At 39.8% G+C, this 27,931-nt stretch overlaps 1 protein-coding gene across 31 annotated transcripts in view; it reads left to right on the forward strand.

Annotated features, from left to right (window-relative positions):
* The window catches only part of Mbnl1 (muscleblind like splicing regulator 1), a 174,814-nt gene that overhangs the window by 25,788 nt on the left and 121,095 nt on the right, over nucleotides 1-27,931 (forward strand). For 16 of the 31 annotated variants that reach the window (XM_076574148.1, XM_076574156.1, XM_076574150.1 and 13 more), the window contains exon 1: nucleotides 531-669. The exons of 6 other annotated variants lie outside the window; for them this stretch is intronic. The gene's annotated coding sequence lies outside the window, so the exon portion shown is untranslated. Of the gene's footprint in view, nucleotides 1-155; nucleotides 298-527; nucleotides 670-27,931 lie in introns of those variants that run through there. 9 more of the 31 variants (XM_015990811.3, XM_076574153.1, XM_076574160.1 and 6 more) reach the window with 3 other exon arrangements.

Here is a 27,931-nt window from a genome sequence, read left to right on the forward strand (position 1 = left end):
GGAGGTAAGGGCGCCTCTAGACTGCAAGTTTTATTTACTGGTTAGACGGGAAGGTGGCCTGGGTTTGTGCTTGGGTGACGATCAGTTTTCCCGCAGAACTCCGAAACTGTGGAGTGCCGACTGCTGGAGGAAGATACCCGCCAACACCCTTGCGGCTTCTTTCCCGCCCTTCGCCCTCCAGGTTTCCAGGCAGTGCGGCGCTTCTGCCCCGGCAGGCCCGGCCGCTGACTCTAACCTTTCGTCTAACCTTGGTGGGCCTCCCGGGCTGGGCGCGGAGCCCTCGGAGCTGGAGCGGCGGTAAGCGGCGCGGGCCCGGGCGAGCCAGCAAGCGAGCGAGCGGGCAGGCGGGCTGGCGGGCGGGCGGGCGAGCGGACGGGCGGGGGCCGGGGCTGCGCGTGGGAGCTCGGCGGGCGCGTCCGCGCGCCTTCCTGGCGGGGCTGGCGCGGGGGAGGGGCCGCGCAGCGGCGGAAACCGGCGCGCGGCGATAAGAGGCTGCACGGCGACATGCCCCAGTCTCTCGCCGCAGCCCGACGAGTCGGGGCGCTCGCCATGCTCCCGTGACCCGACCCGGCCAGTTCTCATTCCCGTGGCGGGCATCCCGGAGTCGCGATCCCACAATGCCCCGGGCAGTCGGGGCCCCGGCGGGCAGCCTGCACGGCCACGTGAGAGGTGAGTGGCGGGGCGGCCGCGCATTGTTCGGCGCTGCGGGCGGCGCTGCGGCGGCGGCCTGGGGTGGCGCTCGGGGGTCCCCCCGGCTCGCACCGGCGGCGGCGCGCTGCGGCTCCCGGCCCTGGCCCCGCGCCTCGCTGCGGGGGGCCCCCGCGGGGCGCTGCGGGACCGGACTGGCAGCCGGGGAGCGGCGGGGGGCAGGTGCGTGGCCGAGTGCTCTGAACTCGGTGACCTCTGCCAGGGACGGCGGGGACGGCCACCGGCTGCGCGGGTCCCGGCCGCGCCCGCATCCTTCTGTCGGGGGGCTGCCATCCAGCCCTGGCTTCATGTGGGCCAAGTATGTGCACGCAGAGGTTAATGCTCTGCCTGCCACCCATAAATTACGCATGACATGTTTAGCTGGGCTGCCTTATATGGAGAGTGCTGTATTTCAGTCCAGGGTGCTTTTTGCCAAGTTTACAGGGCGGAAGACGCCCTGCTTTAGAGGGCTGCCGCTTTTCCTCCCTTTCTGGTCGTTTTGTAGTGCGTCACTCAAAAAAAAAAAAAAAACTGTAAGAAAAGTAAGTATAGAGCTTTCCAGGGTGGAGCCGCAGTAGGCTGGTCGAATTGCTTTCATGAAAAGTAGTCAGCATGTAGACTGTTTTTTAGACAAAAACAAGAAAATATGTAGCCTTCCCTCAACCTCTTAAAAAAAAATGCCCGAATCTGTTATTGTTAGTAATGTGTCATGGGAGAGTACTTTGATTCCAGAGCCTGTAACAAGAGAACCAAAAAATTACATATATAAAAATGGAGCTGAAGCCTTCCTGGCTAGCCCACAGCATGTTACAACTACAGGGGTGTTGAGACAAGCTTAAGTGTGTTCTTAAGTCTCTCTGGCTTGAAGCCTATTTGGCTGCTGGGATGCTAAGATGGATCTGCATCCCCAGGATTAAAAACAAAGTTATAAGCTGCCTGGAAGGTTATTGACACTGTCTTAGGTTTCTGTGCCCACCAGCACAGGCACAGACCATAGCAAGCGATTAATAAACTCTGCCATACTCTGAGGAATTTCATAAACAAATTAATACATGGAGAGGGAAGTCATAATTATGGCCTTTGGATTTGCAGGCCTTCTGCAACATGCTTTGAAATAGTACACCGATGGACATGCTATTCCTCTCTCCTAGGTTTCAACATAGTGTTTATACAAAGAACTTAGGGCATAACTTTTCCACACCAGGCTAAGTGTCCCCGGCCACATTCTCTGCTGTGGCTTTAGAGTGCTGATGTTGTTTCCTGGTCCTATTTTCCAGATAAAATTCTGATCATCAAGACAAGTTAAAAATGAAAGTTCAAGGACTACAGAATCTTTGGAGGATTTAGTTCAGTACACAGGATGTGTTAGATATATAGTTGGTAGCCTGAGACAATGTTATTTCATAACTAGAGAAAGCACGTGGCTGTCATTTCTGTCTTTGCCTTCTTAAAAGTTGGTGACAGTTAAAGTTAACTAGTTTTCAAGAAACATACCATGTCCTAGTGTTCCTGTTTTGTGTATTTGCAGGGGGTTACATTTTCTTTTTAATCTCTGTTAGTTTTTTTTTTTTTTCAAATCTAGACATAAAATCTTTATATTTCTTTGTTTAATGAAGAGTTTCTTCAGTGAGAACTGTGAAGTTGACTGTTGTGTTTCTGGAACAGGTTAGGTCAGCACCAGAAAACCTGTTCATCTCTTTTATAATTACAGTCACTGAAGACATCATTGCCACATTTTACTATTGGGAGAGACTTAGACAAACCTCACATGTGCTTCGTTTCATATTTTTTTTTTCCCTGCAAATTTGAGCCTAGGATGCACATGTCAGAAGGGAAAGCAGTATTACGTGGTTTGGGATATTACTGTTTGTGTGTGTACACTTCCACATTTGAGGCAGACTCCAAGTGGAATTCATTAAATTTTGATTCTAACATTCTGTTCTTGCTCAGGGCATGGAATTCCTGTGAAATGAAACACTTGGTTCTGTTCAGAGCAAGAAGAGATTACCTCAAGGTTTCTCCTTGAGGACGGAGGGGGCGGGGGAAGCATGCAGTGATAGTTCTCGTTGAGGAAGAGTGTACTCTTCTTATATAATGTTTCCAATTTTTCTTGTAAGTAAAACTGTTAACCCTGCACTTATCACTGTCACCATACGGTAGGCCTGTATTTGATCTCTCTGTTTATGGAAACAGAAAGGTCTTGTTGCCCCTTCTGGCTTTCTGCTTGGTGGTAGATATGTGGACTAGAGAGCATCTTAGACCTTGCTTGGAATAAGCCCAAATGAATGGGCAACTAAGTTTTTTTTTTTTTCTTCTTTTTTTTAATGCTCTAAAGGGCATTAGAGAAGGCAATGAATATGATGGTCAGGACAGTAGAGGAGTGAACAAAATATGTTCACTAGATGTTTGGTTCAGCTTAAGGTACTGACAGTGTGCATCAGGGGATTTTTCAAGTGTCTGGACTTTTAGATCAGAATCTCTATCTTCCAGGAAGTTTAGAATGTGCTGGCTGGTACAGAAGCCGAGAGTCACATGTGTTGTTGTACACTTGAAATGTGTCTAGTTCTGAATATTGCTTTAAAGTGTGAAATACATACTGGCTTGTGAAAATTTTCCACTAAGAAAAGAATGTAAAATATATGATTAATATGACATTTATATAACTATGTTATAACGACAATGTATTGAATATTGGTCTTGATAGAGCATTTTATTATATTAATTTTCCTTTTAAAAAATACTTTTTAACTCCCCCCCCCATCCAAGCTACTAGAAAACTTGATATAACAAATATGGCTTGTGTTCTGTGTGGCAGCACTGTTTTGAAATAAAGTAAGACAGCCGTATTCTGAGAAAAAGCTTAAATTAGAGTTTGCTAGTCAAAATACACTAAAAGTGACTTTTATTTTTACAAGGTGAAGATGTTTATTATACACAGAAACAAAATGACTTGTCTTTCTCATCCATTGTAGCCAAAATTTGAACAAAAGTACTACCTTACATCTATTTTTATTTCCTCAAAACTACTATTTAGTTTAGAAAGTTAATGGTGAGGTGGTAATAACAGAGAAAGACTTATAATTAGGAGGATAAGCTTAACACCTCACAGAGGCCAGAATAGGGTATGATTGCTACTCTGGGATGTTTGGAAACACTATAGTTATCATTGTCCTGGGGTTACCAAACAGAAGCAAGTCAGTGAAATTTACTTTAAAATAGTTTTCAGTAAACAGCAGTTACCTTCAAATGCCTAATATATGTTTTCTTTTGTTAGGACAGACCTTCCTTAGAAAATAAAAACACCAGACAAAGCCAAACAAACTCACAGGGATAAAGGATTTTCACCTGCTTGGAGTAGGGCATTGCTTTGCATGCAAGGGAAGGTGGAACGATGCTTCTCTTGTGGTGTTATAGGCTCTGAAGAATTGCTGTGTGTCGAGTTTTTATAATCCGATCACGTTCTTGAGAAAGCATCTGGCTGGTTAACAAAGCACAATGGCATAGGTCCTCGGCACATTCTTTTTGGATATTTTCATAACTGGAGTATATTTTGCCTTGCAAAGTGTTATGCCAAAAAAAAAAATGTTGTTCTTTCTAGCCACATAAAGTTATGTTTGCTGATGTTTTCTTGATGGCTATCAGAGGTACACAAGGCTTTTTTTTTTTTTTTTTTTTTTTTTTGTGGGGGGCCAGGAGCCATATCCCATGTGGAGCCTCAAGGAGAATTGATCTTTGGTAGTGTGGTCTATCTGTTGTCTGCTCTAACAGGCATGTTTCACAATCGTGTCACCACTGTGGTGGAAGAAGAGGGGTGGGAGTGTCCCTGTTAACTGGTGTTCATTTCTGATGAGTCATGAGGCATAGTCGGGAACAGGGGTGGGGGGGATTCAGTAATTGAGAAGCAGATAGTTGAAAGGCTCACTTGACATGCCATGAGATGTCTGTAGACATTTTTTTATTTTGATTCAAGATCGGGAAATTGGTGTTTATATATAGTGTTTTCATATTTATATGTATATATGTTTATGCCAGCACTACAGTTATATTCTTGGGAGAAATAAAACTAGCCTATCCATGGTTATAGTGTTGTATATATTATTGCTTTTAAAAAAGCATAGCACAACTGCTATATCTCTTTTTCTGTCACAATTTTAGGGAAGCGCTTGTCACATGTGCTTCTGATATCCAATTGTCTTTGAACGAGTTTTTAATTTTATACAGTTAGAGTTCTTTTTGATACTTTCCCCACTTTTTAAAAGTTCTCACTTTAGGTTTCTGTGATTATTCTTTGTTAAAACAGATAACATACATTATCTAAAGACTGGGGGAAGCCATAGTGCATTGAATAGGCAGCTATTTGTCTTCCTAGATAGTTGTTTGAAGAAGGGAAGATATTTTTTTGAAGTAGAATTATGCTACAAATAGTTTACTCCCTAGGAAACTTAGTTATCTCTCTTGACATGATTATAAGGAATAGAGAGGGTGCCTTTCATGCATCCAAAATGTGAAAAAAAGTTGATGAAGGCACATAGAATATAGGCTTCTGTGAGTTGCAAACACAGAACTTGCATATTGAGTATGTTTGTGCATGCATGCATCTGTGTGCGTGTGCATGTGTGTGTGCGCGCGCGCGCGCGGCTATGGAAGTCAGAGAATACCCTGTTGGAGTCACTTTTACCATATAGGTTCTAGGGATCGAACTCGGGCCCTCAGGCAAATTAGTCAGTGATTTATTTGAAAAAGAAAAGTGCATTTTCTAAAGACAATAGAAATGCATTATATTATTGAGAATAGTTATCATGAATATGACATTTAATGACTACTACTACTGTTAGTACTGCTGTGTTCATTCAGGTATCAGCTTCATTGGAATCCTCTTACCTAGGGTCACAAAGTAAAGGGATTTTGTATTCCAAAGGCAATTTTCGATAATTATATTTTGACACGGAATTGCTCTCTCTTTCTTTAAAGTTTAGAAGCAGTTTCCTAAAATATTACTTGTTTTAGAGGACTCAGAATTATAGGGTAATTGGAACAGGTTTAATCCTATGAAATAAACATTCCAAATGCTCCTTTGAAACATTAACTTGCCATGTATATATGATTTCCAGGTAGACCATAATGTGGCAAACTGTCAATGCAGGCTCTTCAAAAACTACTTGATTTGGTCAGTATATCCTTGAGGAAATGACATCTGGCTTGGGAGTATATTTGAACTTTGAAAGTGATATAGTGGTATTTCATGAGGGATGTCTAGTTAGGACAATACTGAAGGTGTTGTGTTAGCTTGGTATTGAGGATTATATCTCAGCAGATGCTAAGTGAGTGCTCATGTGCCCGTGGCTAGGCTGTAACCCCAGCCTGGTCCAGAAGTTTGGAGAAAACAGACCAATCTTGATGCAGCCATGGCTAACTTAAGTGCAGCGGTGGAAGTGATCTCCAGAGACACAAGTCAAGGGAAGCCTCAGGTGTTCTTTAGCTTTCCAGTTTCACCATCCCTGGCCCTTTAAAGCACTCATTGCGTCCATCCAGCGATGGTTCCCTGTGTTTATATGTAAGTTCTACACAGAGGAATTTGGTAGATACATTGTAATTCATTTATTTCCTTCTTTCATCTAGAAGATGTATAGTATTTTCCCAGATGACCTGAACTAGAACACTGGTAGTATTGTTTATTAGCATTAGCGGACATTGCAACACTCCAACTTTTTCAGTCTCTGTATGGTTACAAAGGTCAGGAGAAACAAAATGGCAACTGTGGTGAATAAAAGATACAGAGAATTTGTGGAAGAGCAAGCTTGACTGAGAGTATGGAGACAGTTCTACCTAGAGTGTGATGGCAGCTTTAATATATACCCCAAACATTCAAGTTCAGCATACCAAAGGAGAAGGGATTTTGTTGGGGGAAATGAAACTTAAGATATATAATGAGCAGGCAAGAGAGAAGAGCGTGTGGGCAAAGAGGTTTGAATCAAACAGTTACATTGTCTAACTTCTCAGGTCTCTGAATGAAAGAAACAAAAAGGAAGTAAAAGAATAGCTGTTGGTTTTGGACCCAGGTGAGAGTACTCTTTTGTGGATGTGAAAAACAAACAAACAATGAACAACAAACAACAAACACGGCTGCCATTTTAAGAGGCAGTTTGGGGAAGGGCTGGTGAAGTGGTCAGATTTCTTCTAGAACTCTGGTCCTGACATCTGTCTGCAGTAAAAAAAAAAATAAAAAAAAAAAATCTGAAAGGTGAGGAAACCAAGGAAGCGACCTTTAACAGAAGCTACCTGTCAGTGTAGCATGTCATAAGCATGAACTGTATTCAAGTTGAAGGATGCCTAAGCAAGGTGATGAGCAGTACTGAGCAGATTGTAAACGTCGTCATCAAAGACACTTTCTGAATTTGACTTAGAATTTGCAGACTGCTCACAGTTGTCCGTTTTAACCTTCTGCCCCACGGTTATGCGTTAGTAATGGTGAGGATAGGAAGCATGGCACACCAGCACCTTGTCTGATCGTAGAAGGAAGCTGCCTGCATGGTAGTGCCTTTCCTCTCCTCGCAGAACAGAGGAAGCAGGAAGGTGGTCACGTGAGCCAGTAGTGGATGGAAGAAGTAGAAGGGAATGTACTTGCTGTTGGGGAAGGTTGTGTGGAAAACACTAAATGTTGGCTACCCTCTCAGCCTTTTCAAAAGACTACTCTGTAGATGTAATCCTGAATGGTCTTATTAAATAAGAAACACAGAGCCAAATGCAGAGTTAAAAGCCCAAGAGGCCAGAGAACTAGCCACTGCAGTCCTTCCCCTGAGAAAGAGACCTACCTTCCTGTGTTTCTGTCTTTTTATTGGCTTTCGGTTCTGCCTTCTCATTGGTTGTAAACCCAACCACATGACCTCCTCGTCACTGCCTATCTATACAGACCTCCAGTTCTCTATGGTTGGTATTGAGATTAAAGGTGTGTGTCTCCATGCTGGTTGTATCCTTGAACACACAGAGATTCTGCCTGTCATGTGATTGGGATTAAGGGCATGTGCTACCACTGCCAGACTTCTGCTAAATGGCTTGCTATTAGCTCTGACTCCCAGGCAACTTTATTTATTTATTTATTTATTTATTTATTTGGTTTTTCAAGACGGGGTTTCTCTGTGTAGTTTTGCGCCTTTCCTGGGACTCACTTGGTAGCCCAGGCTGGCCTCGAACTCACAGAGATCCGCCTGGCTCTGCCTCCCGAGTGCTGGGATTAAAGGCGTGCACCACCACCGCCCAGCTTAACTTTATTTATTAACATACAAATAAAATCACATTTCAGCACAAATAAAACATCACCATACTACTCATTGTTAGTTGTTTGTTTACTAAATTCCGATTTAAAAGCTAAGTTTAAAAAGATGTAAAAACTCCCTAGAAATACCCTATCTAGGTTTGTTTTGAAAGTTCTCTGTTGAATACACTGCAGGCAGAATAATAAAGACATCACGGGTATGACATCCTTTGTCATGCAAGTGCTGATGTCAATACTATAATTTCATTTCATGTACTTACTGCATTTTATCTATTTCTTGAAAAGAACAATAGATTTTAGAGAAATGTTTCCACTTCCTTAGTCTGTGACATTATAAATGGGTAAGTGGCAATTATAAACATAATAGAAGTTGTAATGTATATTGTTTTATAAAGTCTCAGTAAGTATTCTCTACAGCTATAACATAGATCATAGGACTTTTGTCCTAAAGGGACATGTAGGACACACACACACACACACACACACACACACACACACACACATACACACATACATACATGTACTAGCATGACTAGGACTTTCTCGTTATTTCTAGAACCTGAAGACTTGATTTTTTTTTTAATGTCCAAATTTTAACCTTTTAACATTTTGTCTTGCCCCCAATATTACTTAAAGAGTAGAGATAAGAATACTAGCACTAATAATGCTAATAGTTTGGAAAATGACTTATGTGTGTTTGTTCAATGGGGTTTTAAAGTAATACACACATTCCGCAGAAGAGCTTCATGAAATAGCCCTGCTAATGCCTTGGTTTCAGGGATGGGGAAACTGGGTCATAGATATTTCAAGTTTATTGCACAAGGTTACTTAATTACTAAATAGCCCAAGGAGGACTTGAGCCATGGTAGTGCAGTTTTAGAATATCTGCATGTCTGGAAAAGGATAAAAACAAATGAAATACGTGTGTTGGGGGTTAGCAGGTGATTTAAGATCGTAGACATCTGAGATACTTTTCAGGGGTCACACTACAGCAACACATGGGGAAATTTGTAGAGAAAGGGTAAATGGTGGTAGGGTAGAGACAAAAGAGATGGAGGGAGGGAAATGCAGGAAAGGAACAGAAAGGGGTCAGATGGCACAGGGAGGCTGGCACTGCCTTGGCCACCAGGCAGCACATGCAACCATGTGACACTGGAGAGCACAGGAAGCTGTTGGCGAGGGATGTCCTCCTCTGGGAGGAGTTGTACTGCAGTGTCCCCAACGGGAAGAACGAGATGCACGGCAAGAAGGACAGATTGGTTGGGAGTAAGTGAAGAGTGAGAAGGAGGAAGTGTTTTGTGGTGAAAAATAGGACTTTTGGTTCCATGAGGCATATCTAGTTATTGGATATGAACAGTAGAAAGGGATATGGCTTGCTATAGTGAATGTTAAGAGGAATTTAAAATATACTAAGAATTAAAATCAGTAAAAAATTTTCTTATTTGAAACTCTATCATTGTTCTAATCCTGCTGGTCCGAGCACTGTTAGAATGAAGAACTGCAGAGCCACACAGCTGTGGGGGTGTGGGGGTGATTGCCTGCAGTCCCAGTGCTCAGTAAGCAGGAGCAGGGAGAATCTGAGTTCAAGACTGACCTGCTGGGTCATCTAGCAAACCCCTGCGTGAAAAACTAAATGCAAAACACAAACAAAAATGAAGGCTCGTACTTCAAAAAATATCCGTAAGAGAGAAACACACCATTATAAGTTTATCTAGGATTACAGCCCGATTATTACGGTGTGTCCAACTCTTGATGCCTTTTCTTGCTGTGCAGGCACCTTTGAAGCACGGCGATGGTCTGAAGACCACCAAAACCTTTATCCCATGTTTGCAATTCTGCAGTAAACAAAGCTGGGTCTTTATGGGTATGTTGTTATTTGCTAGGAAATGTCTTAGTGTTAACTAGGAACTTTGGTCCCTTATTACAGGCCATGTAGAACTGCCGTGTATCCTGTCCTCAGTGATAAACAAGGTGGCAGAGAGAGTCATGATAAAACGAGTTTGCAATGTGCTCAATGTGGTTGACATTTAGACTTCACTGACCTTGCTATTTTCGGGATGGTATCAGTGTAACTGTGGTATTCTTTCTCCTGAAAGTAAAAATCCTTAATAATCAGCCACTCTTAGAAACTGATAGTTGATTCTTATAGGGGGGAAAAAATAAGCATTTGTATTTTAATTTTATCTGGGGTTAGGAAAATACCTATGCTTGAAATAGAAGGCTTGACATTTTAATTTACCTGAGATTCTTTAATACAAATAAATGCCCTAACATTGTTTAGCATAGAATGATAGAAATAAGAGATTATGTTTTATTTAATATTTATAGTGAGTCTCAAAAAATCAAAACAGTTTTCAGAAAGATTCTAATTGTAGGAACTTGGGAGACAGCTCAATGGGGAAGGTGTTCGCTGCATAAGTGTGAGGACCAGGGTTCAGATCCCAGTGCCTTTATAAAAACTGTCAGCATGGTGTCCCACAGTGCTCTCAGCCCAGCCAGCCAACTGGTACACTCAGGGTCAGCAACTTGGTGTCAAAACCTTTAGGTGAAAAACAGCTAGAGGAGAAGGATGTTACCCGCCCCCCCATGCTTGTGAGCATATCCATGTGATGTACAGCATACATAAAATACTCTATGTGTAACTACTTGATGCTTTCTATTTCAGTAAACTCTATTCCATGGAAGGTAGTATTGACACTATTCATGGTTTTAGATATAGGATGTTAATGAAGAATAAGAGAATAATGTTGCCATATTCTGCCTTTTTTTTTTTTTTTTTTTTTTTTTTTGGTTTTTACGAGACAGGGTTTCTCTGTGTAGCTTTGCGCCTTTCCTGGAGCTCACTTGGTAGCCCAGGCTGGCCTCGAACTCACAAAGATCCGCCTGGCTCTGCCTCCCAAGTGCTGGGATTAAAGGCATGCGCCACCACGCCCGGCCATATTCTGCCTATTTAATGTTGTGTGTTTTCTTAAAAAAAAAAAAATGCATTTCTTAGATACCCTTTTTTTAACTATTAGATTTTTTTTTTTTACCTAGTTTTTGTTTTATGCTTTACAGATACAGTGAAAGTGTTCATGCTGTTGTTAACCTTAGAAAGTGTTCTTGTTAACTAAGATTCACCAACGTGAATGTGAGAATACTTCCTCAGTTATTCCATCACGGTGCACATTTGAACTAGACAAATTTGCTGTAAATTATTTGGAACCACCATTTGAACTCCAGTGTTAACATTCAGGAGAAATTGCCTTGTCAAGTTGGTGGCATTTAGATGAGGCATTTGGCATCAATTTACCTCGAAGACTTTACGAGATGTGATGAATGTCGCAAATGAGAGGAGGGAATCTCAGAATATTCTTGACCCAGGTGTCGATTCTCTCGGAGGTATTTCATGACCTTCCCAAAACACCATTTGAAGATGTTTGAGACTATTGAGAAATACATACCTCAAATTTAATTCTTCATGATATGATGCTTTCCTGGAGACCATACTTGCTGAACGTTGTTTAAAGGAAGTGGCTACTGCAGAGGAATATAGTTATGAAAACTGGGGTTTTTTAAAGCAAACATTGTATTGGGGACAATTAATTTAGGAAGGAGACTGTTATGTCTTCTCAGCTATGGATTAAAGCTTAATGTGTGCTGTTCTTTTTCCCTTTAAATCTTTACCATTTGAACAATAAGAACAGCATTCTTATGTGCTAAATAATCATTAATGAATGTATTTTGGGCACCTATTACAAAAATCCATCGTCTTTGGGGAATGTGGATGATAGTGTAGAGCTCTCCTTTTGTAGCATCTTATTTGTGTGAAACCTGCATTGTTTTTAGAGAAAACACAGGATGCTGTGAACAGCCTAGTAATGGTGAACAGATATGCAAGGGAGGCAGAACTTCTTTTCCTGATATTGCTGAGGACGCTGAGAATCAGTTAACCTACCTGCCTAGATTCATACAGCTGATCCATACCCAGCTGAACTGAAATCAAGTCCTTTCTCACAGTACCTTCCTCACTTTTGTGACTTTTATGGGAACAAGTGTAGCATTTTTTATAATAATTTTTAAATCTTCACTTTTTGAAGTAGGGGCTCATTTTGAAGCCAAGGTTGGTTTGAGCCTCATTCTGTAGCATAGATTTTCTCTCCTGCCTTCCCAAGAGTTGAGAATACATACACAGGCCACTATGCCTGATGTTTAGAAAAAAAAAATTGGTATGAAAAATATACAGATTTAATGAAAAACAAAACAAAGCAAAAACTGTCTTGCTTCAGTATTAGAAGACAAATTGCACAGAGCCTCAAAAGTGCTGAGAGTCTTATTTTTTATTTTATTTTTGTAAAACCTAAAATCTTAAGACCCTCCTGTCATCAGCAGACATGAAAAGGGCTCTTACCCTTGTGTGACCTTTTCCTGCACTTGCCTGTAGGGAGATCAGTTCAGGCTTCTGTTGGAGAGATCTTTGGGAATTTCCAATGTGCAAATGTCTCTCAAGATTCATGCACATTGGTTCTAGGACTCCCCTATGGATGCTATAATCCATGGATACTCCAGGCCCTTAACAAATCACATTTGCACATGCTCTGTACATTTCAAGTTGTCTCTAGATTCCTATGATACCTAATACCATGTAACATATACATGTACTTTATTTTCAAGCATCTCCAGTCCATGGTTGGTTTGGTCTCCCAGTGCAGAATCCATCAACACAGGTCTGTTGTATTTTCCCAGCAATAATATGCTACCATAGAATTTTCACCAAGGAATTATATGTGTAATGATATGTACAAAATATATCCTGACTTTCATGGATGGTTCTCATGTTGTTAGTTTATGCTCATTCATTACACTGTTTTCAGACATCAGTCGGTGTTGTCTGTGATTGTCCCTGTCACATCATGTGGCTTTGATTGATAGTTCTTCATTGAAGACTTATTCTGTAGGAAACATATTACTTTGCTAACAAATACCTCTTTCATGAGCTGCTTAGAACATATAGCAAATAAAAAAAAATTTAAGAGAAGGAAAATGGAGAATGGAGTTTTCTTTGTCTTGATTCTGGCTTCAAAGGCAATTTTTTTCTTTAGCAAATGCTGTTGAGTGCACTGACCATGTGTGGCTTGTTAGGATCGTCTTTTCTAGATAGGGGGTGAAGAAGATGTCGTGTTATTAGTAATTTTCAGTGTAGTCATAGAAATATTCACCAGTAATGTAGCAGAAAGCAAAATGGATACAGGGGAGTTTGTAGGAGTGTAGAACTTGCCTAAATTTATTCAGAAAAACAAGACAAAACATTAACTCTTTTCAGGAAAGACAAAAATCAACTTACAGTTTGTTAAAATAATGTGACCAAGTATTTAAACTATTTTTCTTTTCAAGTACTTAATAAATGAGTTTGACCACAGTGTCATATATATGACTATACAGGACTGATCAAGTTGTTCCTCACTAAGTTCTTCATAGTAGCTCATTTAGGAACAGATGAGTAGGTTCTAGTTAGTATTTACATATATTATGTACACACACACACACACACACACACACACGATAGTTAATGAAAAAGAGGCCATTAATTTGAGGAGGAAAAAGGAGGGATATATAAGGAGGGTTTGGAGGAAGGAAAATCCATGGGTGAGAGGTGAGCTGTTTCTAAGTTTATTGACCAAAGGTTCAGATACGCACACCAGGCTCTTTGTCTCTACCTTTTCTCTGTATGCAGGAAATAGCTTTCCTTTCCTTTCTTTCTCTTTTTCTTTTCTCTTTCTTCTCTCTCTCTCTCTCTCTCTCTCTCTCTCTCTCTCTCTCTCTCTCTCTCTCTCTCTCTCTCTCTCTCTCTCTCTGTAGGCTGGCTTCTAAACTCATGAGTGGTGACTTTGCAAGTGTTTATATTCCTTAAGACCCTGTTCACTTCTCAAGTGTTTGCCCTTTGTTCTCGGGGTTTCATCTGCATTCTAGGTTGGGAAACCCAACCCTTCTATTTGATTGCTTATCATTATTCAGTTTAAACAGTAAATATTTGCTTCAGGCCCACTGCACAAAAGGTTTCACTGTAGGATTTTTCACTGATTTTATAGAATGTGTGGTCTGGTCTGAGTAGCACAATGAAAGCAAAGCCACCAGCAATGATCTGACAATTGATTGTAACCATGTGTAAGTAGCTCCTTACTGGATGGGCAGCTATTTTAGTTCTGAGTTCCTGAGCTCGGTGAGAAGCAGGCATTTCTCTCACTCTGGCCACAGGTCAGGAAACAGAGCCTTGGGGAAAGTAAGGTCAGGCCATTTGCTCCAGGGCCACACAGGAAAGGCTGTGGAAACCCAGGTTTCAGTCCTGGCGTTCTAGTCTTTGTGTGCTGCTCTGTTGTCTTCAGTATAGTCTGAATGAAATGTATCTGAGGCCTACTACAAGTTAATTCTGAAAAGACTTAATGAAGAGGTAAGATGTGAAGAGGTTTTTTTTTTTTTATTTTTAAAGAATTGTGGTCATAAAACAGCAGATGATGGAATGGACTTTGAAATGCCTTGGCTTTGTAATGAGGGCTCTATCAGATGGCCTAATCTTCCTTATGGCCTGCTCCATATTTGTTCTACTCACTCAAATACCTTTGCCCCAGCACTCACCAAGATAAGCAAAGTGATGTCACCACCTGGGACAGACACTCTTCCAGTTGCTCTAGTGGCTGGCCTGCCTAGTGGCACGTTTGAGGAAGTGTCTTGAGCCCGAGGAGGACGGAACAAGTGCTCTCATTGTCTGTTCAACTGTATTATGGGGAATTAGTTTAAATTTTCTCATTACAAAATAGAGACCTGTTTTCAGCATTAAACTAATAACAAACTCAAAACTTCTGCAATTGCTTAGATATTTCTGAATAACTTACTCCCTCCCCCCTCCCCCAGAGTCCATCATGTCCATGTGTGTGGGGTGTGTACACAATTTTACGTCGTATTCAGATGTCCATATGTATTCTACAAATGATGACAAACTATCATATGAACTGTAGGTAAAGAGGAACAGGGTGACATTGTCAGAGGGACCAGTTCTCCTACGAATGGGCTAATTTATAGTTTTGTATTGAACTGTTAAATCATTTTGTAAATCTGTATTACTAATGTGAATTTATTGCAATATAGTTGTTGTTAGAAGTTTTCGCTCTTTTGGGGAGCCTGCCACCCAGCTCCCAAATAAATTCACACATGGAGGCTTATTCATAATTATGAATGCCCGGCCTTAGCTTTGCTTAGTTTCCAGCCAGCTTTACTTAACTTTAAATTATCCCATCTGTCTTTTGCCCCTGGGCTTTTTCCATTCTCTTACTTCTGTAAGTCTTACTCTTACTCTGTGGCTTACTGTGCAGCTGGGTGGCTGGCCTCTGGAGTCCTCCTCCTCCTCTGGCTCCTAGATCAGATCTCTTCTCCCAGTTTTTTCTTTCTATATATTCTCTCTGCCTGCCAGCCCCATCTATCGTTTCTCCTGCCTTGCTATTGGCTGGTTCTGTATTAGACCATCATGTGTTTTAGACAGGCACAATAACACAGCTTCATAGAGTTAAACAAATGCAACAAACAAAAGTAGCACACCTTAAAATAATATTCTACTACATATAGTAAATTATGTCCTCTAAGTAGAAGTAAATATGAATATTCTAATATATGTGTGCATATTTAAATATATAACTATTCTTTGATTGTGAAGACTTGACATCAAACAGTAGATAGATCCTGTTACTCAGAATCTTAACGTGTCTTAATGAATTGAACTCCACTTCCATTTTCTTATACTTGTATTAAAGTTTAGCTTATTACTCTCTTTTGGACTCAAATATTTCCCTTTATGTACATCAAATATTTCAAAGATAGCTGCATCTATGTAGATAGAGAAGTTTAGAAAGTTTCATGTGAGCATACTGTTTAGCAAGAAAATTAAACATCAATGTTTCTGTTTAAAGTGTCAGTGGAAAATAAAATAAATTAAACATGCAAATATTGCTGTGTTTACTTACACTGGGCCCCTTATATTCTTGATATTGCACTAGACCTTGAATACGTTATAGTCAACATGGATACTAAGTCTGGTTGTAAAATATAGACATCTCTCAGATTTTGAAGTGGCCATTTTAGAAATACTGACATCTTGCATCTTATTAGATACTGCTGCCATTAAATGTATGTAATCTTTTCAGTAATTTCAAAATTGTAATTTATAGGTGGCAATTAAAATTTATTTTAAAATTTGTGCTGATGAAAGATTTAGTATGTCTGCATAAAAGAAGTTTTTTTTTTTTTGTCATGTAAAGGGAACTGAGATTTTTTAGGCTTAGAATCACCACCTCACAATTAAGAGAAATTGCTCCATAAAATGATGCAGAAAGAGAAAAATCCAGCTTTGAGTGGCAGCAGCATCCCATGAGTCTCAAAGGTCAGGCTGGTGCAGAAGGCGCCAGCTTTGCCACTCAATGTCATGCAGAACGCTGTGACAGCCAGGGCTGATACAGCTGAAAATATCTGCAGCCTTGGAAGCCTTGGAAGTTTCAGAAGGTCATTTTGGCATCTGAGTAGCAGTGCTGATTCACAGGGAAGGTCAAACTAGACAGCTGGGTGAAAACATAGGTTGCTGAACCCAGGGACTGTGAGTTCAGAGCAATTGCCAGTCGCAATACCTGGGCGTTGTGTTCTAATTGGTTGTGACTCTCGTTGAAATATTTATAGAGTAATGAGATTTACTTGACTGATGACTTTTAAATTACCTATCCTTTGAAAGTTTGTTATTCACCTCCAGTTTGTCTTGGTAAACAGGACAAAGGTGGCTTAGTGTTACTTATGTATGATGGCTTTCATAAAACAACAACAAACAAACACACACAAACAAACAAAAAACAAAACAAGAAGATGAATTGGCTTACTACTGTAAAGTGTGCACGAAACACAATTGTAAAAAGAGGGCAATCAGTTAGAAGGGAAAATATGAATAGAGTAAGTACTTGAGATGAAATTGAGCATTAAATTTATCTCCACTTCGCTGCAACTGAAGCAAAATCTCTAGAAAGTGAAAAATCCCACTTATTTAACACAATTTCTTTCTACCCTGTATTATGTTTTACTTTAACCCTTAGATACTCAGTGAAATACTGCAGCTCTGCCCTTGGGTTAAATGTTGGTAGGGATGAATTCCCAGCACTTAGGAAGGGGATGCTGAATTCTTCAGCTGGCTCCCTTCCTGTCTTGATCCCAGCCCAGAGCTGTAGCTGCTGACCCTATTGTGTGTAGTGGCTCTGTAGAGACCAGTCCCTGGTACTTAAGGTCAGGGCTTCCCACACCCTACCTTGTCCTCTGCTATTTCTACAGTGCCCTTTTTGTGTTTTGCCTTTTTTCATGCCAGATGAAAGTCATACTTCCTGTACTGGTGCCGCCGCCCAGTGACAGAGCACCTGACTAGCATGTGCAAGGATGTGGGTTCAATCCCTAGTACTGAATTCAAAACAAAACAAGACATTCTTCCACATCCATCCTAGACCCCTTGCCCATCTTGAAACCACCTGATCTCTTTCCTTTAATACATCAGCCCTTATTATTAATATCTCCTGCTGTATACTTCTCACCTTTTATAATATAGTTATTGTTAGTTTATGTTCTGATTAAGCAGTGAATTCTTTAAGGGCTAGATTTGTCTATTCCCTGTGCTTGTCTCTAGAGTGATCAGAAGACATTTAATGTAATCAGTGCACAAGATGATTACATCTCTGTGTTTATTACTTTAATATGGTTACTGTGAATTAAATGTGTTTTTTAAGGAAATGTTTTGGGTTTCTCTTTTTCCACTCTATGCTATTAAGAGAAAGAAGGATTTAAAAGTGGCATAATTAGTGGGAAAGCCCCTGCAGTTTTTGTCCAAGGAGATATTTTGGGGCATTGGAACCAGAGTTTTAATTTTTTTGATTTTGACTTTCTGTTTTCATTTTATAAAGCAACTTCATATTAACCATTTCTCTTTGCCAACAGGTAACTAATATAGTGTAGGTTTAGAAAAGTCACTTATGCTTCTCAAATACTTAGCGCTTTCTCCCTAGAATACTTTCCTATGGTTTTATCAGCCGTCACAAATGACATGATGTGGCTGATTTAAACCGTTCCATCTTCTCTGCTGCCCTGTAAACTGTATGTTATGGGCATATTTAGCTCAACACTACTGTATGTCTCCTCACTTTGGTGTGTTCCAAGCTGCCTTCTGCTTTGTCCATGTGGATGTTTTCTGTGCACACGTGTTGAAACTTCTCTGACGAGAGCACTGAAGAGCGAGTAGGCTCCAGGGGTTGAGTAGGTAAGGAACAATCTTCTGCTCGGAAGAGCTCATCTCAGCAGTCGATCTGTCAGTTAGCTGCTGGCTATGCCGAACTCTGCAGCCTATTCCAAACAAATTCATTACTGTAATGGAGAAAGAACTGAGGCTGAGTTGTTCACTTCTGTGCACGTGATGGATGTCTGGTGTCTGCCCTATGGTTAGAGAAGGTGAGCCTTCTTCCCTTAGTGCTGTAAAGGAGACTACCTTCTTTCTTTCTGCAGCAACTGGGGACTTCTGAGCAAATTACTAGGGATGCGGCAACGGTCCCTCCAAGGTCCCCATCCTCCTCAGCTTCCTACCTTCCTGCTTTTTTGCTCTCCTGTCATTGTCATTTCTAAGTTTGATATTAAGTTGGCACCATGTGTTTTTAATGAAGTTTTACAGTTGAAAACACATGACCCTATTTTGAGTTCGTGTTCTTCCATTTGGTTCCCTGAGGAGACTTCAGTGAGTCAGTCCTTAGGTATGCAAATGTCAATCCCTTGTGCACAAATGAGTAAGATAATGATATATAGCTATAGTAGGATAATGAATATAGCTATCTCTTATATTCATGGAAAACAAACAGCACATTATGAAAATAAAATATATCAGTCTATAAAATGTTATTTGATATTATAGAACATGATGTATTTTGATTAATCAAAAATGTTTTTATTTCAAGAAGTTTGTTTTCTTTAAAACAAACCTAAGAATTTCTCATATATATATATACATATATATATATATATTTATGTGTTTAATAATTTATGAGACAAACACATGGTAGGAAATATGACAAGTACTGACTTTGCTATCAGACTATTGTTTTAATTTGCTCCATGTCATTTAGATATTCCTTAAAAAAAAACAAAAACAAAAACACCACAAGAACCATGTTAGGCTTCCTTCTTGCCTACTTGCTTGGTGGGGATTTTTGGACAAGACTAAAACATAACTGGTTGGAGACATAATGAGTTGTATTACATAGTATCCATTGTGTTCCAGTGTTGTGGAGGGTTATATGTGATTTGTGATGATATTTACAGTTTAAAGCGGACTAGCTTTCTGGAGCAGATGATAGACTGTACCCAAAGAGCTTGTCACAGAGTCTTTAAACAAGGGTTTTTTTGTTTGCTTGTTTTTCAGAGAATACACCCTAGATTTTGAGGAAATGGCCACGTAGCAACACAGTGAACAGTCATTTTTTAGAGTAACCTTTTAGTTTTGGTTGCTTGCAGTTGCTGAACTTTTATGTGGAAAAGAATAGTCTAGAGGGGTAAATATGTAGAGCTCTAGTTTCCAGCCTCAGCACATGTGGAGGCCCCAGGAACACATACTTGTAATGGTGAAGCCTAATCAACTGAGTCAGGCCACGATCTTTCTGATGCATCAATATCCCAGAACAGTAAGTGTTGGGGTTAATAAGCTATTGGCAGTTATTGGAGTTTATTGTTAACTATGGTTGTGTTCTAAATTGCCATGGGAAGGTGGCCATTGGCTTTTAAGAGCGTATGATGCTGGTGGAAATTTATGGGGTTTTAATCACTGTCTTGTTAACAGGGTGTAGTCGGCTCTTCATGTTTCTTCATGTGTTACAGCTTTTCCAGAATGCACAGAACCTTATGTGCAATTAAAATAATTAGGAAAGAGTAGCTTTTTCTCTTTAGCAAAGGGACCAGATTTCAAGCTGCCCTGATAATTTGGTCAATATGTATTTCTCTTGGAAAGTAAGAAATTCTAATAAAAATCTTTGATTTCATCTCCTGAGAAATGTGGCTTTATTTCTTCCCAATCAACACCATAAAATCTCATTATCAAAACAACAATAGAAGAAATAGAAATGCCCATATCTTGCCATCTCACCATTTTGAGTCTTAAAAATTCTCTTCCAGATATTTTGTCTTATGAACTGTTATTTAGTAACAAACTTTGAAGGGGCAAAGTGAGAGGAGAGTGTTTTTATTTCTTAAGAAGAAACGTACACAGACAAATTCTTGTGTGAGCATATTGTACCTACCATGTTAGTTTAACCGGAAGTGCAAGCTGCCTCAGGAAGAGCCTGCGCCAGATACATAAATGACGGAAGTGCATCCCAGCCATATGGGAAATGTGTTTGTGCTTATATTGGTTTTCCAGATTTGGTTGTGCCTTAGCCATGTTGATAACACTGGCGTTGCTTATAGAAGTTGTTAGAAGTATTACCTTCAGTCAGTCACTCATGGAGAATGGGAACAAGACATTTGTGGAAATAATGTGTAAAGAAACCATTCCTTTAATCATGACCAAGTGCTACCTGAAAGCCTACAGACGGAACATGCCTGTAGTCACTTCACACTGCACATCTTCTTTCTGTTAATAAGAAGCAAACATATATGTCCCTCTCCATGACTGTCAATGCAAACATTTATTCTTGTTTCTAACATTTTTTTTGGACAGATAATTACAGAATTCAAAATTGTACTTTTTTTTTTTTGAGCAATATAGTCCTTTATTTTGAATTTCAAGAGCTGAAAACTGATGTTACAAATGCTTCCATTGGTTGGCTGCCATACATATTGAACAGATTTTGGAGAAACAAAGACAGGTTCTCTTTAGAGGTGAAAGGCGTTTCATGCTTCCCTCCATGTCCTGACAAGAGAACTTCCCTGTGTAGATTGAGGGATAGTGTCTTCTCATAGTACCTGAAAAGTATCCAAGAGTATGCTGTATTGTTGAGAAAAGTAAAGTCTGGGAAAATGCTTTCTTGGAAGAAATTTCTTGTTGTAGTTCAGACTCTACACATGCACATGCCTTGTGATGTAAGGATTTGTTATTCAAGTGATGCAGACAGAAGAACGGTTTTCTGTGTGCACTTGCAAGCCTTGATGAGAAGTTAAAAACCCACGCTGACTTAGGAGGCCATTCAGAAAGGGACACCAAGTGCAGTTGTTACAATATAATTATATCTCCCTGTTTCTTTTGGCATAGAAAGATCCTTAAAACAAACACAGTATGTTTATTAATTAAGATATTATCCATCTGTATATTAGAATAATAACGAAATTTGTTGCTATTTAATACCTTGGGCCTGGGTGAGTATGTTATTTTAGTGAAATTATCCCCAAAGAATATTTCAGGTTCGTTGAAGCACCACAGTAAAAATATGAGTTGTTAGTGTATGCTTTTTTCCCCCTGACGTTTCTTACTGTTTTAAATCAGGGGAAATCAGAGGAATTTATTCACTCTTAGTGAAAACATTATTCCTGTTGATAAACAACCATATGTGAGCTTATGACTTTTTAAATCAAGATCAATTTATGTGATAACTTAATATTGTATTGATAATGAAATAAGGTTATTAAGTTTAGATTTATTAATCAGTAGAAATGTTTGTGGGATTGAAATGATGACTTCTGCAGCACCTATGTGGTTTTATTTTATGACTTGGGAATAAGAAATGCATTGGTGAAAAATACTTCGATTTTATGGAACAGGAAATATTTGGTATGGTGTCTCCTCATGAGACTTGTACTAATTCATTTGTTAGAATATATTCAAATAATTATATGATATATTTGCTCATGAATGATTTCATTCATTCTATTCTGAAGAAAAATTATTATGGATATTTATTTAATTATAAACAAAGTTTTCACACTTTTCTTATTATAATTAATAGAGTAACATATGTAGAATAATTTTAAATAGACAAAATCCATAAACTTTTTTCTGAGTTTATTGTACTAAGGTCTAAATTCAATGTTTGAAATTCAGATTTTCCTGTTGAAAATCAGTGTTTACTAGTTATCTAGTAGAAAGTAGTGAGTCTAGTTGTTCCATTATAATTTCAGAAGTCTCATAACATACAGGATAGAGTAAGTCTGGTGCTTTCAGAGATTAAATTGTATTTTGGGTGGGTTTTAAATTGTATATACCACTTCTTTATATGTTACTTTTATAATGTATGTCACTTGATTCTGCTAAAATGGAATATACATGGTTAATTATGGAGGAGATCTTAGGACCACTGGAGGGAGGTTGGAATAGCATGGTAAAGGCTATGAACTGCTGATGTCACTGAAGTACTAAGTTCCCTGGGAATATTATTCTCCAGTTGATAAACTTCATATTTTGAGTTGTGTATTGATATCATTAAGAAAACATAGATTTGCCACTTGTCTGTAGCATTGAAGACCTTCGTCTTATAAAACGTTTTAGGTAAAAGTGCTACCAACTTCATTAAAGAGCTTAGTGATACTATTCACAAAAAAGGAAGTTGAGTATTAAATATTATATTTGCTGCTAGTTACTATTTCAAGTCAATTGTTTCTCCTTTGAGCGTGGTTTACAGTCATAGTCCACAATCAGAATATTGCTAGAGCATAGCAACACCACCGTGAGTCATGCTCTGTTTAGCAGTCTGGCCAGGCCAGTTTCACAGTGATGAATTCTGGGTTTTCCAGTGTATCATTTTTTTGTTGAAAATTTGAGGGAGGTGATTTTTCTGATTTACTGTTGAAGACGTAACAGCGTTAACGTTATTGTTGCCTGTGATCTCATTTCTCTTTCTCACTTTGAAGTAGTAAATGTTACAGGCAGATCAGATACGTTACGTGAGGCTAACAAGATAACGTCTGTGTAATACATGAGTAAAGGGTTCGTATTTCTTCATGAAGAACAGTAAAGCAGCATGCAGTTTTATCTCCTATCTTCTCGGAGAAGGGAGAGAAACTTTACACCACTGGGTGTTTGAATGTCAGAAAATGCAAAGGGATTATACTTCAGACTAAAACAAATCTTTTAACTTCACAATCAAGGAGGCATTTAAATGTGGTTCTATTGTAACTTTACTGCCTCATATTCTCTTGCCAGTTGGTATTGCTTTCACTTAATTATAAAGATGGAAATAGCCAATGTTTCAAGCTGTGCATCATTGCTGAATATACTTTGAGACTAGTATTTGCATGTGCTAATCTGTGTCTATATCGTCCATATCTGTTTGTTTATCTGTCCTGTCCATATACCTCTCCATATGCATATCTATCTATGTCTGTCTACCACTTATCTACAGTCTTGTCACATGGTTACTTGTTTCCTTCGGGCTGCTGCAGTTTTGATGCTGACCGTAGAGAAAAACTAGCCTGTGTTCATGGGGCTTCTGTGCCAAGACAAGCTGACAGTGGGATAAGTACCTGTTATCCTCCTCTGCCTGCTGCTTCCTTCCAATGGCCGGTATCTGATGGGGTATCATGTACTTGTCTTACACAAAGTCTGGGCTGCTCTTGGGAGGGGAAAAACTTGATCACTTTTGCTAATGGTAGCCCAACGGACTGTTTATACAAAGCTAGTAACTGGTATGTGAAGTACAGCTGACAGTGTGATAACTATGTTATAATGATGTTAATACTTTAAAATTTTCTCTTATAAGATAGAAATAAATTCAACACTCACTTTTCAATTGACATGCGTACTGTTTTCTTCTAAAAATCATTTTCTAACTTGTATTCCTTTGTTATCTGTCCTACGACACACCATTTGACTGCTTAGGGAACCAAACCTATGACGGAATGAGGATTTTAAAAGATTGCTTTGACAGACCTCAGGTTACTTATGTGAGTTAGTAAACAGTGTTTCCCTAGCAGCAGCTTGTCTGAAGTGTATCAGACCAGCAGGCCACATTGGCAGTCTGTCATTCCAGAGGATGTGTGCCTGAAGGTTATCTTTTTCCTAGCAGTATTTCCAAAACTTCAGTCACTTGCATGTTGCCATGGTTTTATTGCTAACATATTAACTTAGTCTTATTCTTTCAATTCTTTTCATTAAAGTTTCACATCTTTGTGTGAGTCATCACATGACATAGCACAGGCTGTGTGAGCTGGTGTCAGCACTCTGGGGCACACACAGTGTGCATCTCCGTGCCATCTCCACGGGCACTGCACGTAATTTGCTTACCCTGAGAAGCACCCAGCCTAGCTCTTTGTTCTAGGAAGAGCAATGCTTCTGAAGTTGGCACTCACCCTCTCAGAAGACCGCAGCTTGGTGACTCTATTGAAGAAGTTGGGACGGCATAGCTACAGAGCCCCCCAAAATACCTGGTATTATTTTCACTCTGACATCTGTTAATATTTGGGACAAGTGCTGAGAAATACTATTGTGTGAGCTGGCTTCATATGCTTAAGTGCTACATAGATGATTACAGTTTTGTTGACATTGGCAATCTGGAAAAAATTGTTTTGGACAAGTGGCTCCTTTTAGTCACCTCCAAACTTACACAGTGAAGTCATCCATATTTTCTGTTCAGATTAAAACTACTTTAGTAAGTCAAAATTGTAATAAGAGGCCTCATATAATTTATTTTTTCAGTACATAACATATCTTAATATCAAAGTGTCAGAAAAAAATCCCACAGTTTTCTCACTAACTACTTTGGGATGTAACAGGACTGACTCACTTATATTTGTTTTACAGCTTAAATGACTAGTAAACATAGGAGACTAAGACATTAATGTCTTGCCCAGAGACTATTTAGTTCACTGAAAGAGAATTCCACCTTGCAGGCACATGTTTGCTTTTTATTGTACACTGTGTGGGGCTTAACTTGATACATACTGTGAGTGTCAAGTGCCCTTAGCTTACAAAGAACAACTGTTAATGCTTCCTTATGACGTTTTTCCTCTTTGTCCTTTTCAAAACTTGATTCTCTATCTTTTTTTTTTTCCAGTTTTTACTGTCTAGATTATTTCATATTGTCTCTTTTTCCTCCTTTATATCTTACCATAGAATGTACACACGATTCCTGACATCACTTTAGGGGAAATGAGATTGTTTAGCAGGACACGTTTGGCCATAGGAGATGCGGTATGGTGTGAGGAAATGCGGTGGATATAATTTGATCAGTGGGTCACTGAGGACTTTTCCTCTGGGTACCAGAACATTTTATTTTTGTTGCAAAACCTTTAAATTCCCAAAACAAGCATTTTTTTTTAAAGGTAAATTTATTTAGTTATAGTATATTGAAATAAAGTCAGAAACATCACAGAGAAATTTACCTATTAGTAAACATGTTTGAAGTAGATTCATTTCATTTAACAGTTATTAAAAAATAAACCTTCGTTTCAGTGAAAAATTTTTTATAAAATTATTTTTATAAATCTTATAATCCGTATCTTACCCATACAAAGTTTTCTTTTCTTCTCCCCCCACCTCTCTCCCTCCCTTCCTCTCTCTCCCTCTCCCTTTCCATCTCTCTCCCCTTCCCCTTCCCTCCCTCCCTCCCTCCCTCCCTCCCTCCCTCCCTCCCTCCCTCCCTCCCTCCCTCCCTCCTTCTGTCCTTTCCTTCTTTCTTCTTTCTTTCTTTTCAGACAATTTTCATTATGTAGCTCAAGCTGGCTTGGAATTCACTTTAGCCCAACCTGGCTTCAAACTCCTCCTAGTCCTCTTACTGTGATCTCTGAGGTACTAGGGCCCACATGCTGTTAACTGGCATCCCTGAGCATCTCTGTGGGGTAAAATCACCTTTACTAGTTGAAGTTACATTTTCAGAAGTCAGTGCTTATCCAAATCCTTTGCATATTACCTTAAACAGAGCAATTTCATGAAATCAATCTATCAGGTATGTAGACTGATGTCCATTCTCTTTATTCACTGTCTTACCTGGTCAGTCATGAACATGTTGATTGTCTGTGCCTGTGTTCTAGAATGATCAGTGTACAAACATGTTTATACTTCTTTTAGTTGCAACTTTTTTTTTTTTTTTTTGGTTTTTCGAGACAGGGTTTCTTTGTGTAGCTTTGCGCCTTTCTTGGAACTCACTTGGTAGACCAGGCTGGCCTCGAACTCACAGAGATCCGCCTGCCTTTGCCTCCCGAGTGCTGGGATTAAAGGCGTGCGCCACCACCGCCTGGCTTAGTTGCAACTTTTGAAGAATATCTCTTATATAGATTGAAAATAGAATAGACCGAACTATGAATCTGTAGGTAATTTTGTATTAATATATGTTTCATACTAAAGTAGAACTAAGCCTGTGGCATGACAGAAAGGAAAAATTACCAACTCCAGAAATCAGCTTTACAGTATTCTACAGCCTTAGCCACCAAAGAACATGAATATTTATAATGGTGCCAATATTCCTTTCTTATGTAGCTTGGACCTTGTACTTTAGAATTAAATATTTCTTAAGGATTGGGAATATACCTGCCTAAACATGTCTGTTCCTGTTAATATGAATAATTTTTTTAAAGTTTTATTTATTATGTATACAGTGTTCTGCCTACATTCCAGAAGAGGGCACCAGATCACATTATAGACGGTTGTGAGCCACCATGTGGTTGCTGGGAATTGAACTCAGGACCTCTAGAAGAGCAGCCAGTGCTCTTAACCACTGAGACATCTCTCCAGCCAATATGAATAAAATTTATACATATTTTAAACATTTGATAATATGTGTTGTATTCCAGGACCTGGGGTTAGGGAGACATTGATAATACACCTTGCTGCCAGGGGGATGATAATCTTAGATAGAAAGACCTAAAGTAATGAGCATGTTATGGGATAGAATCATGCTTTTCTCCCCCCCCCCCCCACCCAGAGTTGGCCCAGCTTTACAGAGAAGATGGTATTGATGGCAATATAAACAAGAATGGATTTGCTGGGTTGCAGGGAAATGGGGTAGTCAGCCAGATGAAGTGATATGCTGGGGTTCCAGTAGCCTGCTATGGGCAGAAGCCCTGAGAGCTCATCCCTGTAAAGATAGAGGGATGTGGGATTATAAAGAGCTGTGTGTGTTGGCTCTCACATGGGGAAACGTTGAGGTGGGGCACTGAGGCAGATATAAAAGCATTTGGTTTTCACAGGACTGTCAGCTTCTGTTGAGCAGTAAAGTGATGATATGGGAGTTACCCTGGCGTGGATACAGAAGTGAAGGACACACGAAGCCAACAGAAGAGCAGCATATGTGGATGCGTCTGTAGACATGGGTTTGGGGAAGGTACCTAGCATGAGGGGATGAGGACACCGCACAGGCACGTGGGACTTTATTCCTCTTTGGTATGGGATTTGCAGCACTAAGACTAAGACTAAGAGTGAACTGCTGTGCGAAGGTAGCAAATGGGTATCTATAGGTCTAGAAAAGGAAGGAGGTTTTTGAGAAGGAACCAGTCAAGGTGGAAGCTTCGGGAAGCATGGCACTGGGGAGAACTGCAACAAAAGATGTGGACAGACAAGCGGGAAGTTCAGGGAGAACTCAGGCCCAAGGGCAACTGTTTGACCAAAGAAATAAATGTGACACATAAGACCACCCACCTCTGAGAGTGAGTGAAAGATGGAAGAGGAGGGAATTGAGGTGGAGATGACTGGGAGGGTTGCCTGGAAGGAAGGAAACTGTCCCTGGTCTGTGCAGAGATTCCTAGGCAGAGGGAGGGCCTGCAGGACCCTGGAATTTATGGAGGTGATGGTCTGCTCATGTCTTCAGTGTGTATTCGTGTACATTCACAAGTGATCACATGTGTGTATGTTACTTTTGTGTCCTCAGGTAAGCTCAGCCCTGCCGTAGTAAGCGATCATTTATATACTTATGCTTTTGGAACTCCATCTATTTTTTTTTTTTTTAAAATCACTGTTCTCAGGTTTCTAAAAGGAGTGGTGTTGTTTCTGCCCTTGGAAACATGTGGAAAAGTGGTTCCAAT

This window comes from Peromyscus maniculatus, chromosome 6 (assembly GCF_049852395.1).
Source record: "Peromyscus maniculatus bairdii isolate BWxNUB_F1_BW_parent chromosome 6, HU_Pman_BW_mat_3.1, whole genome shotgun sequence".
NCBI classification, from domain to species: Eukaryota; Metazoa; Chordata; class Mammalia; order Rodentia; family Cricetidae; genus Peromyscus; species Peromyscus maniculatus.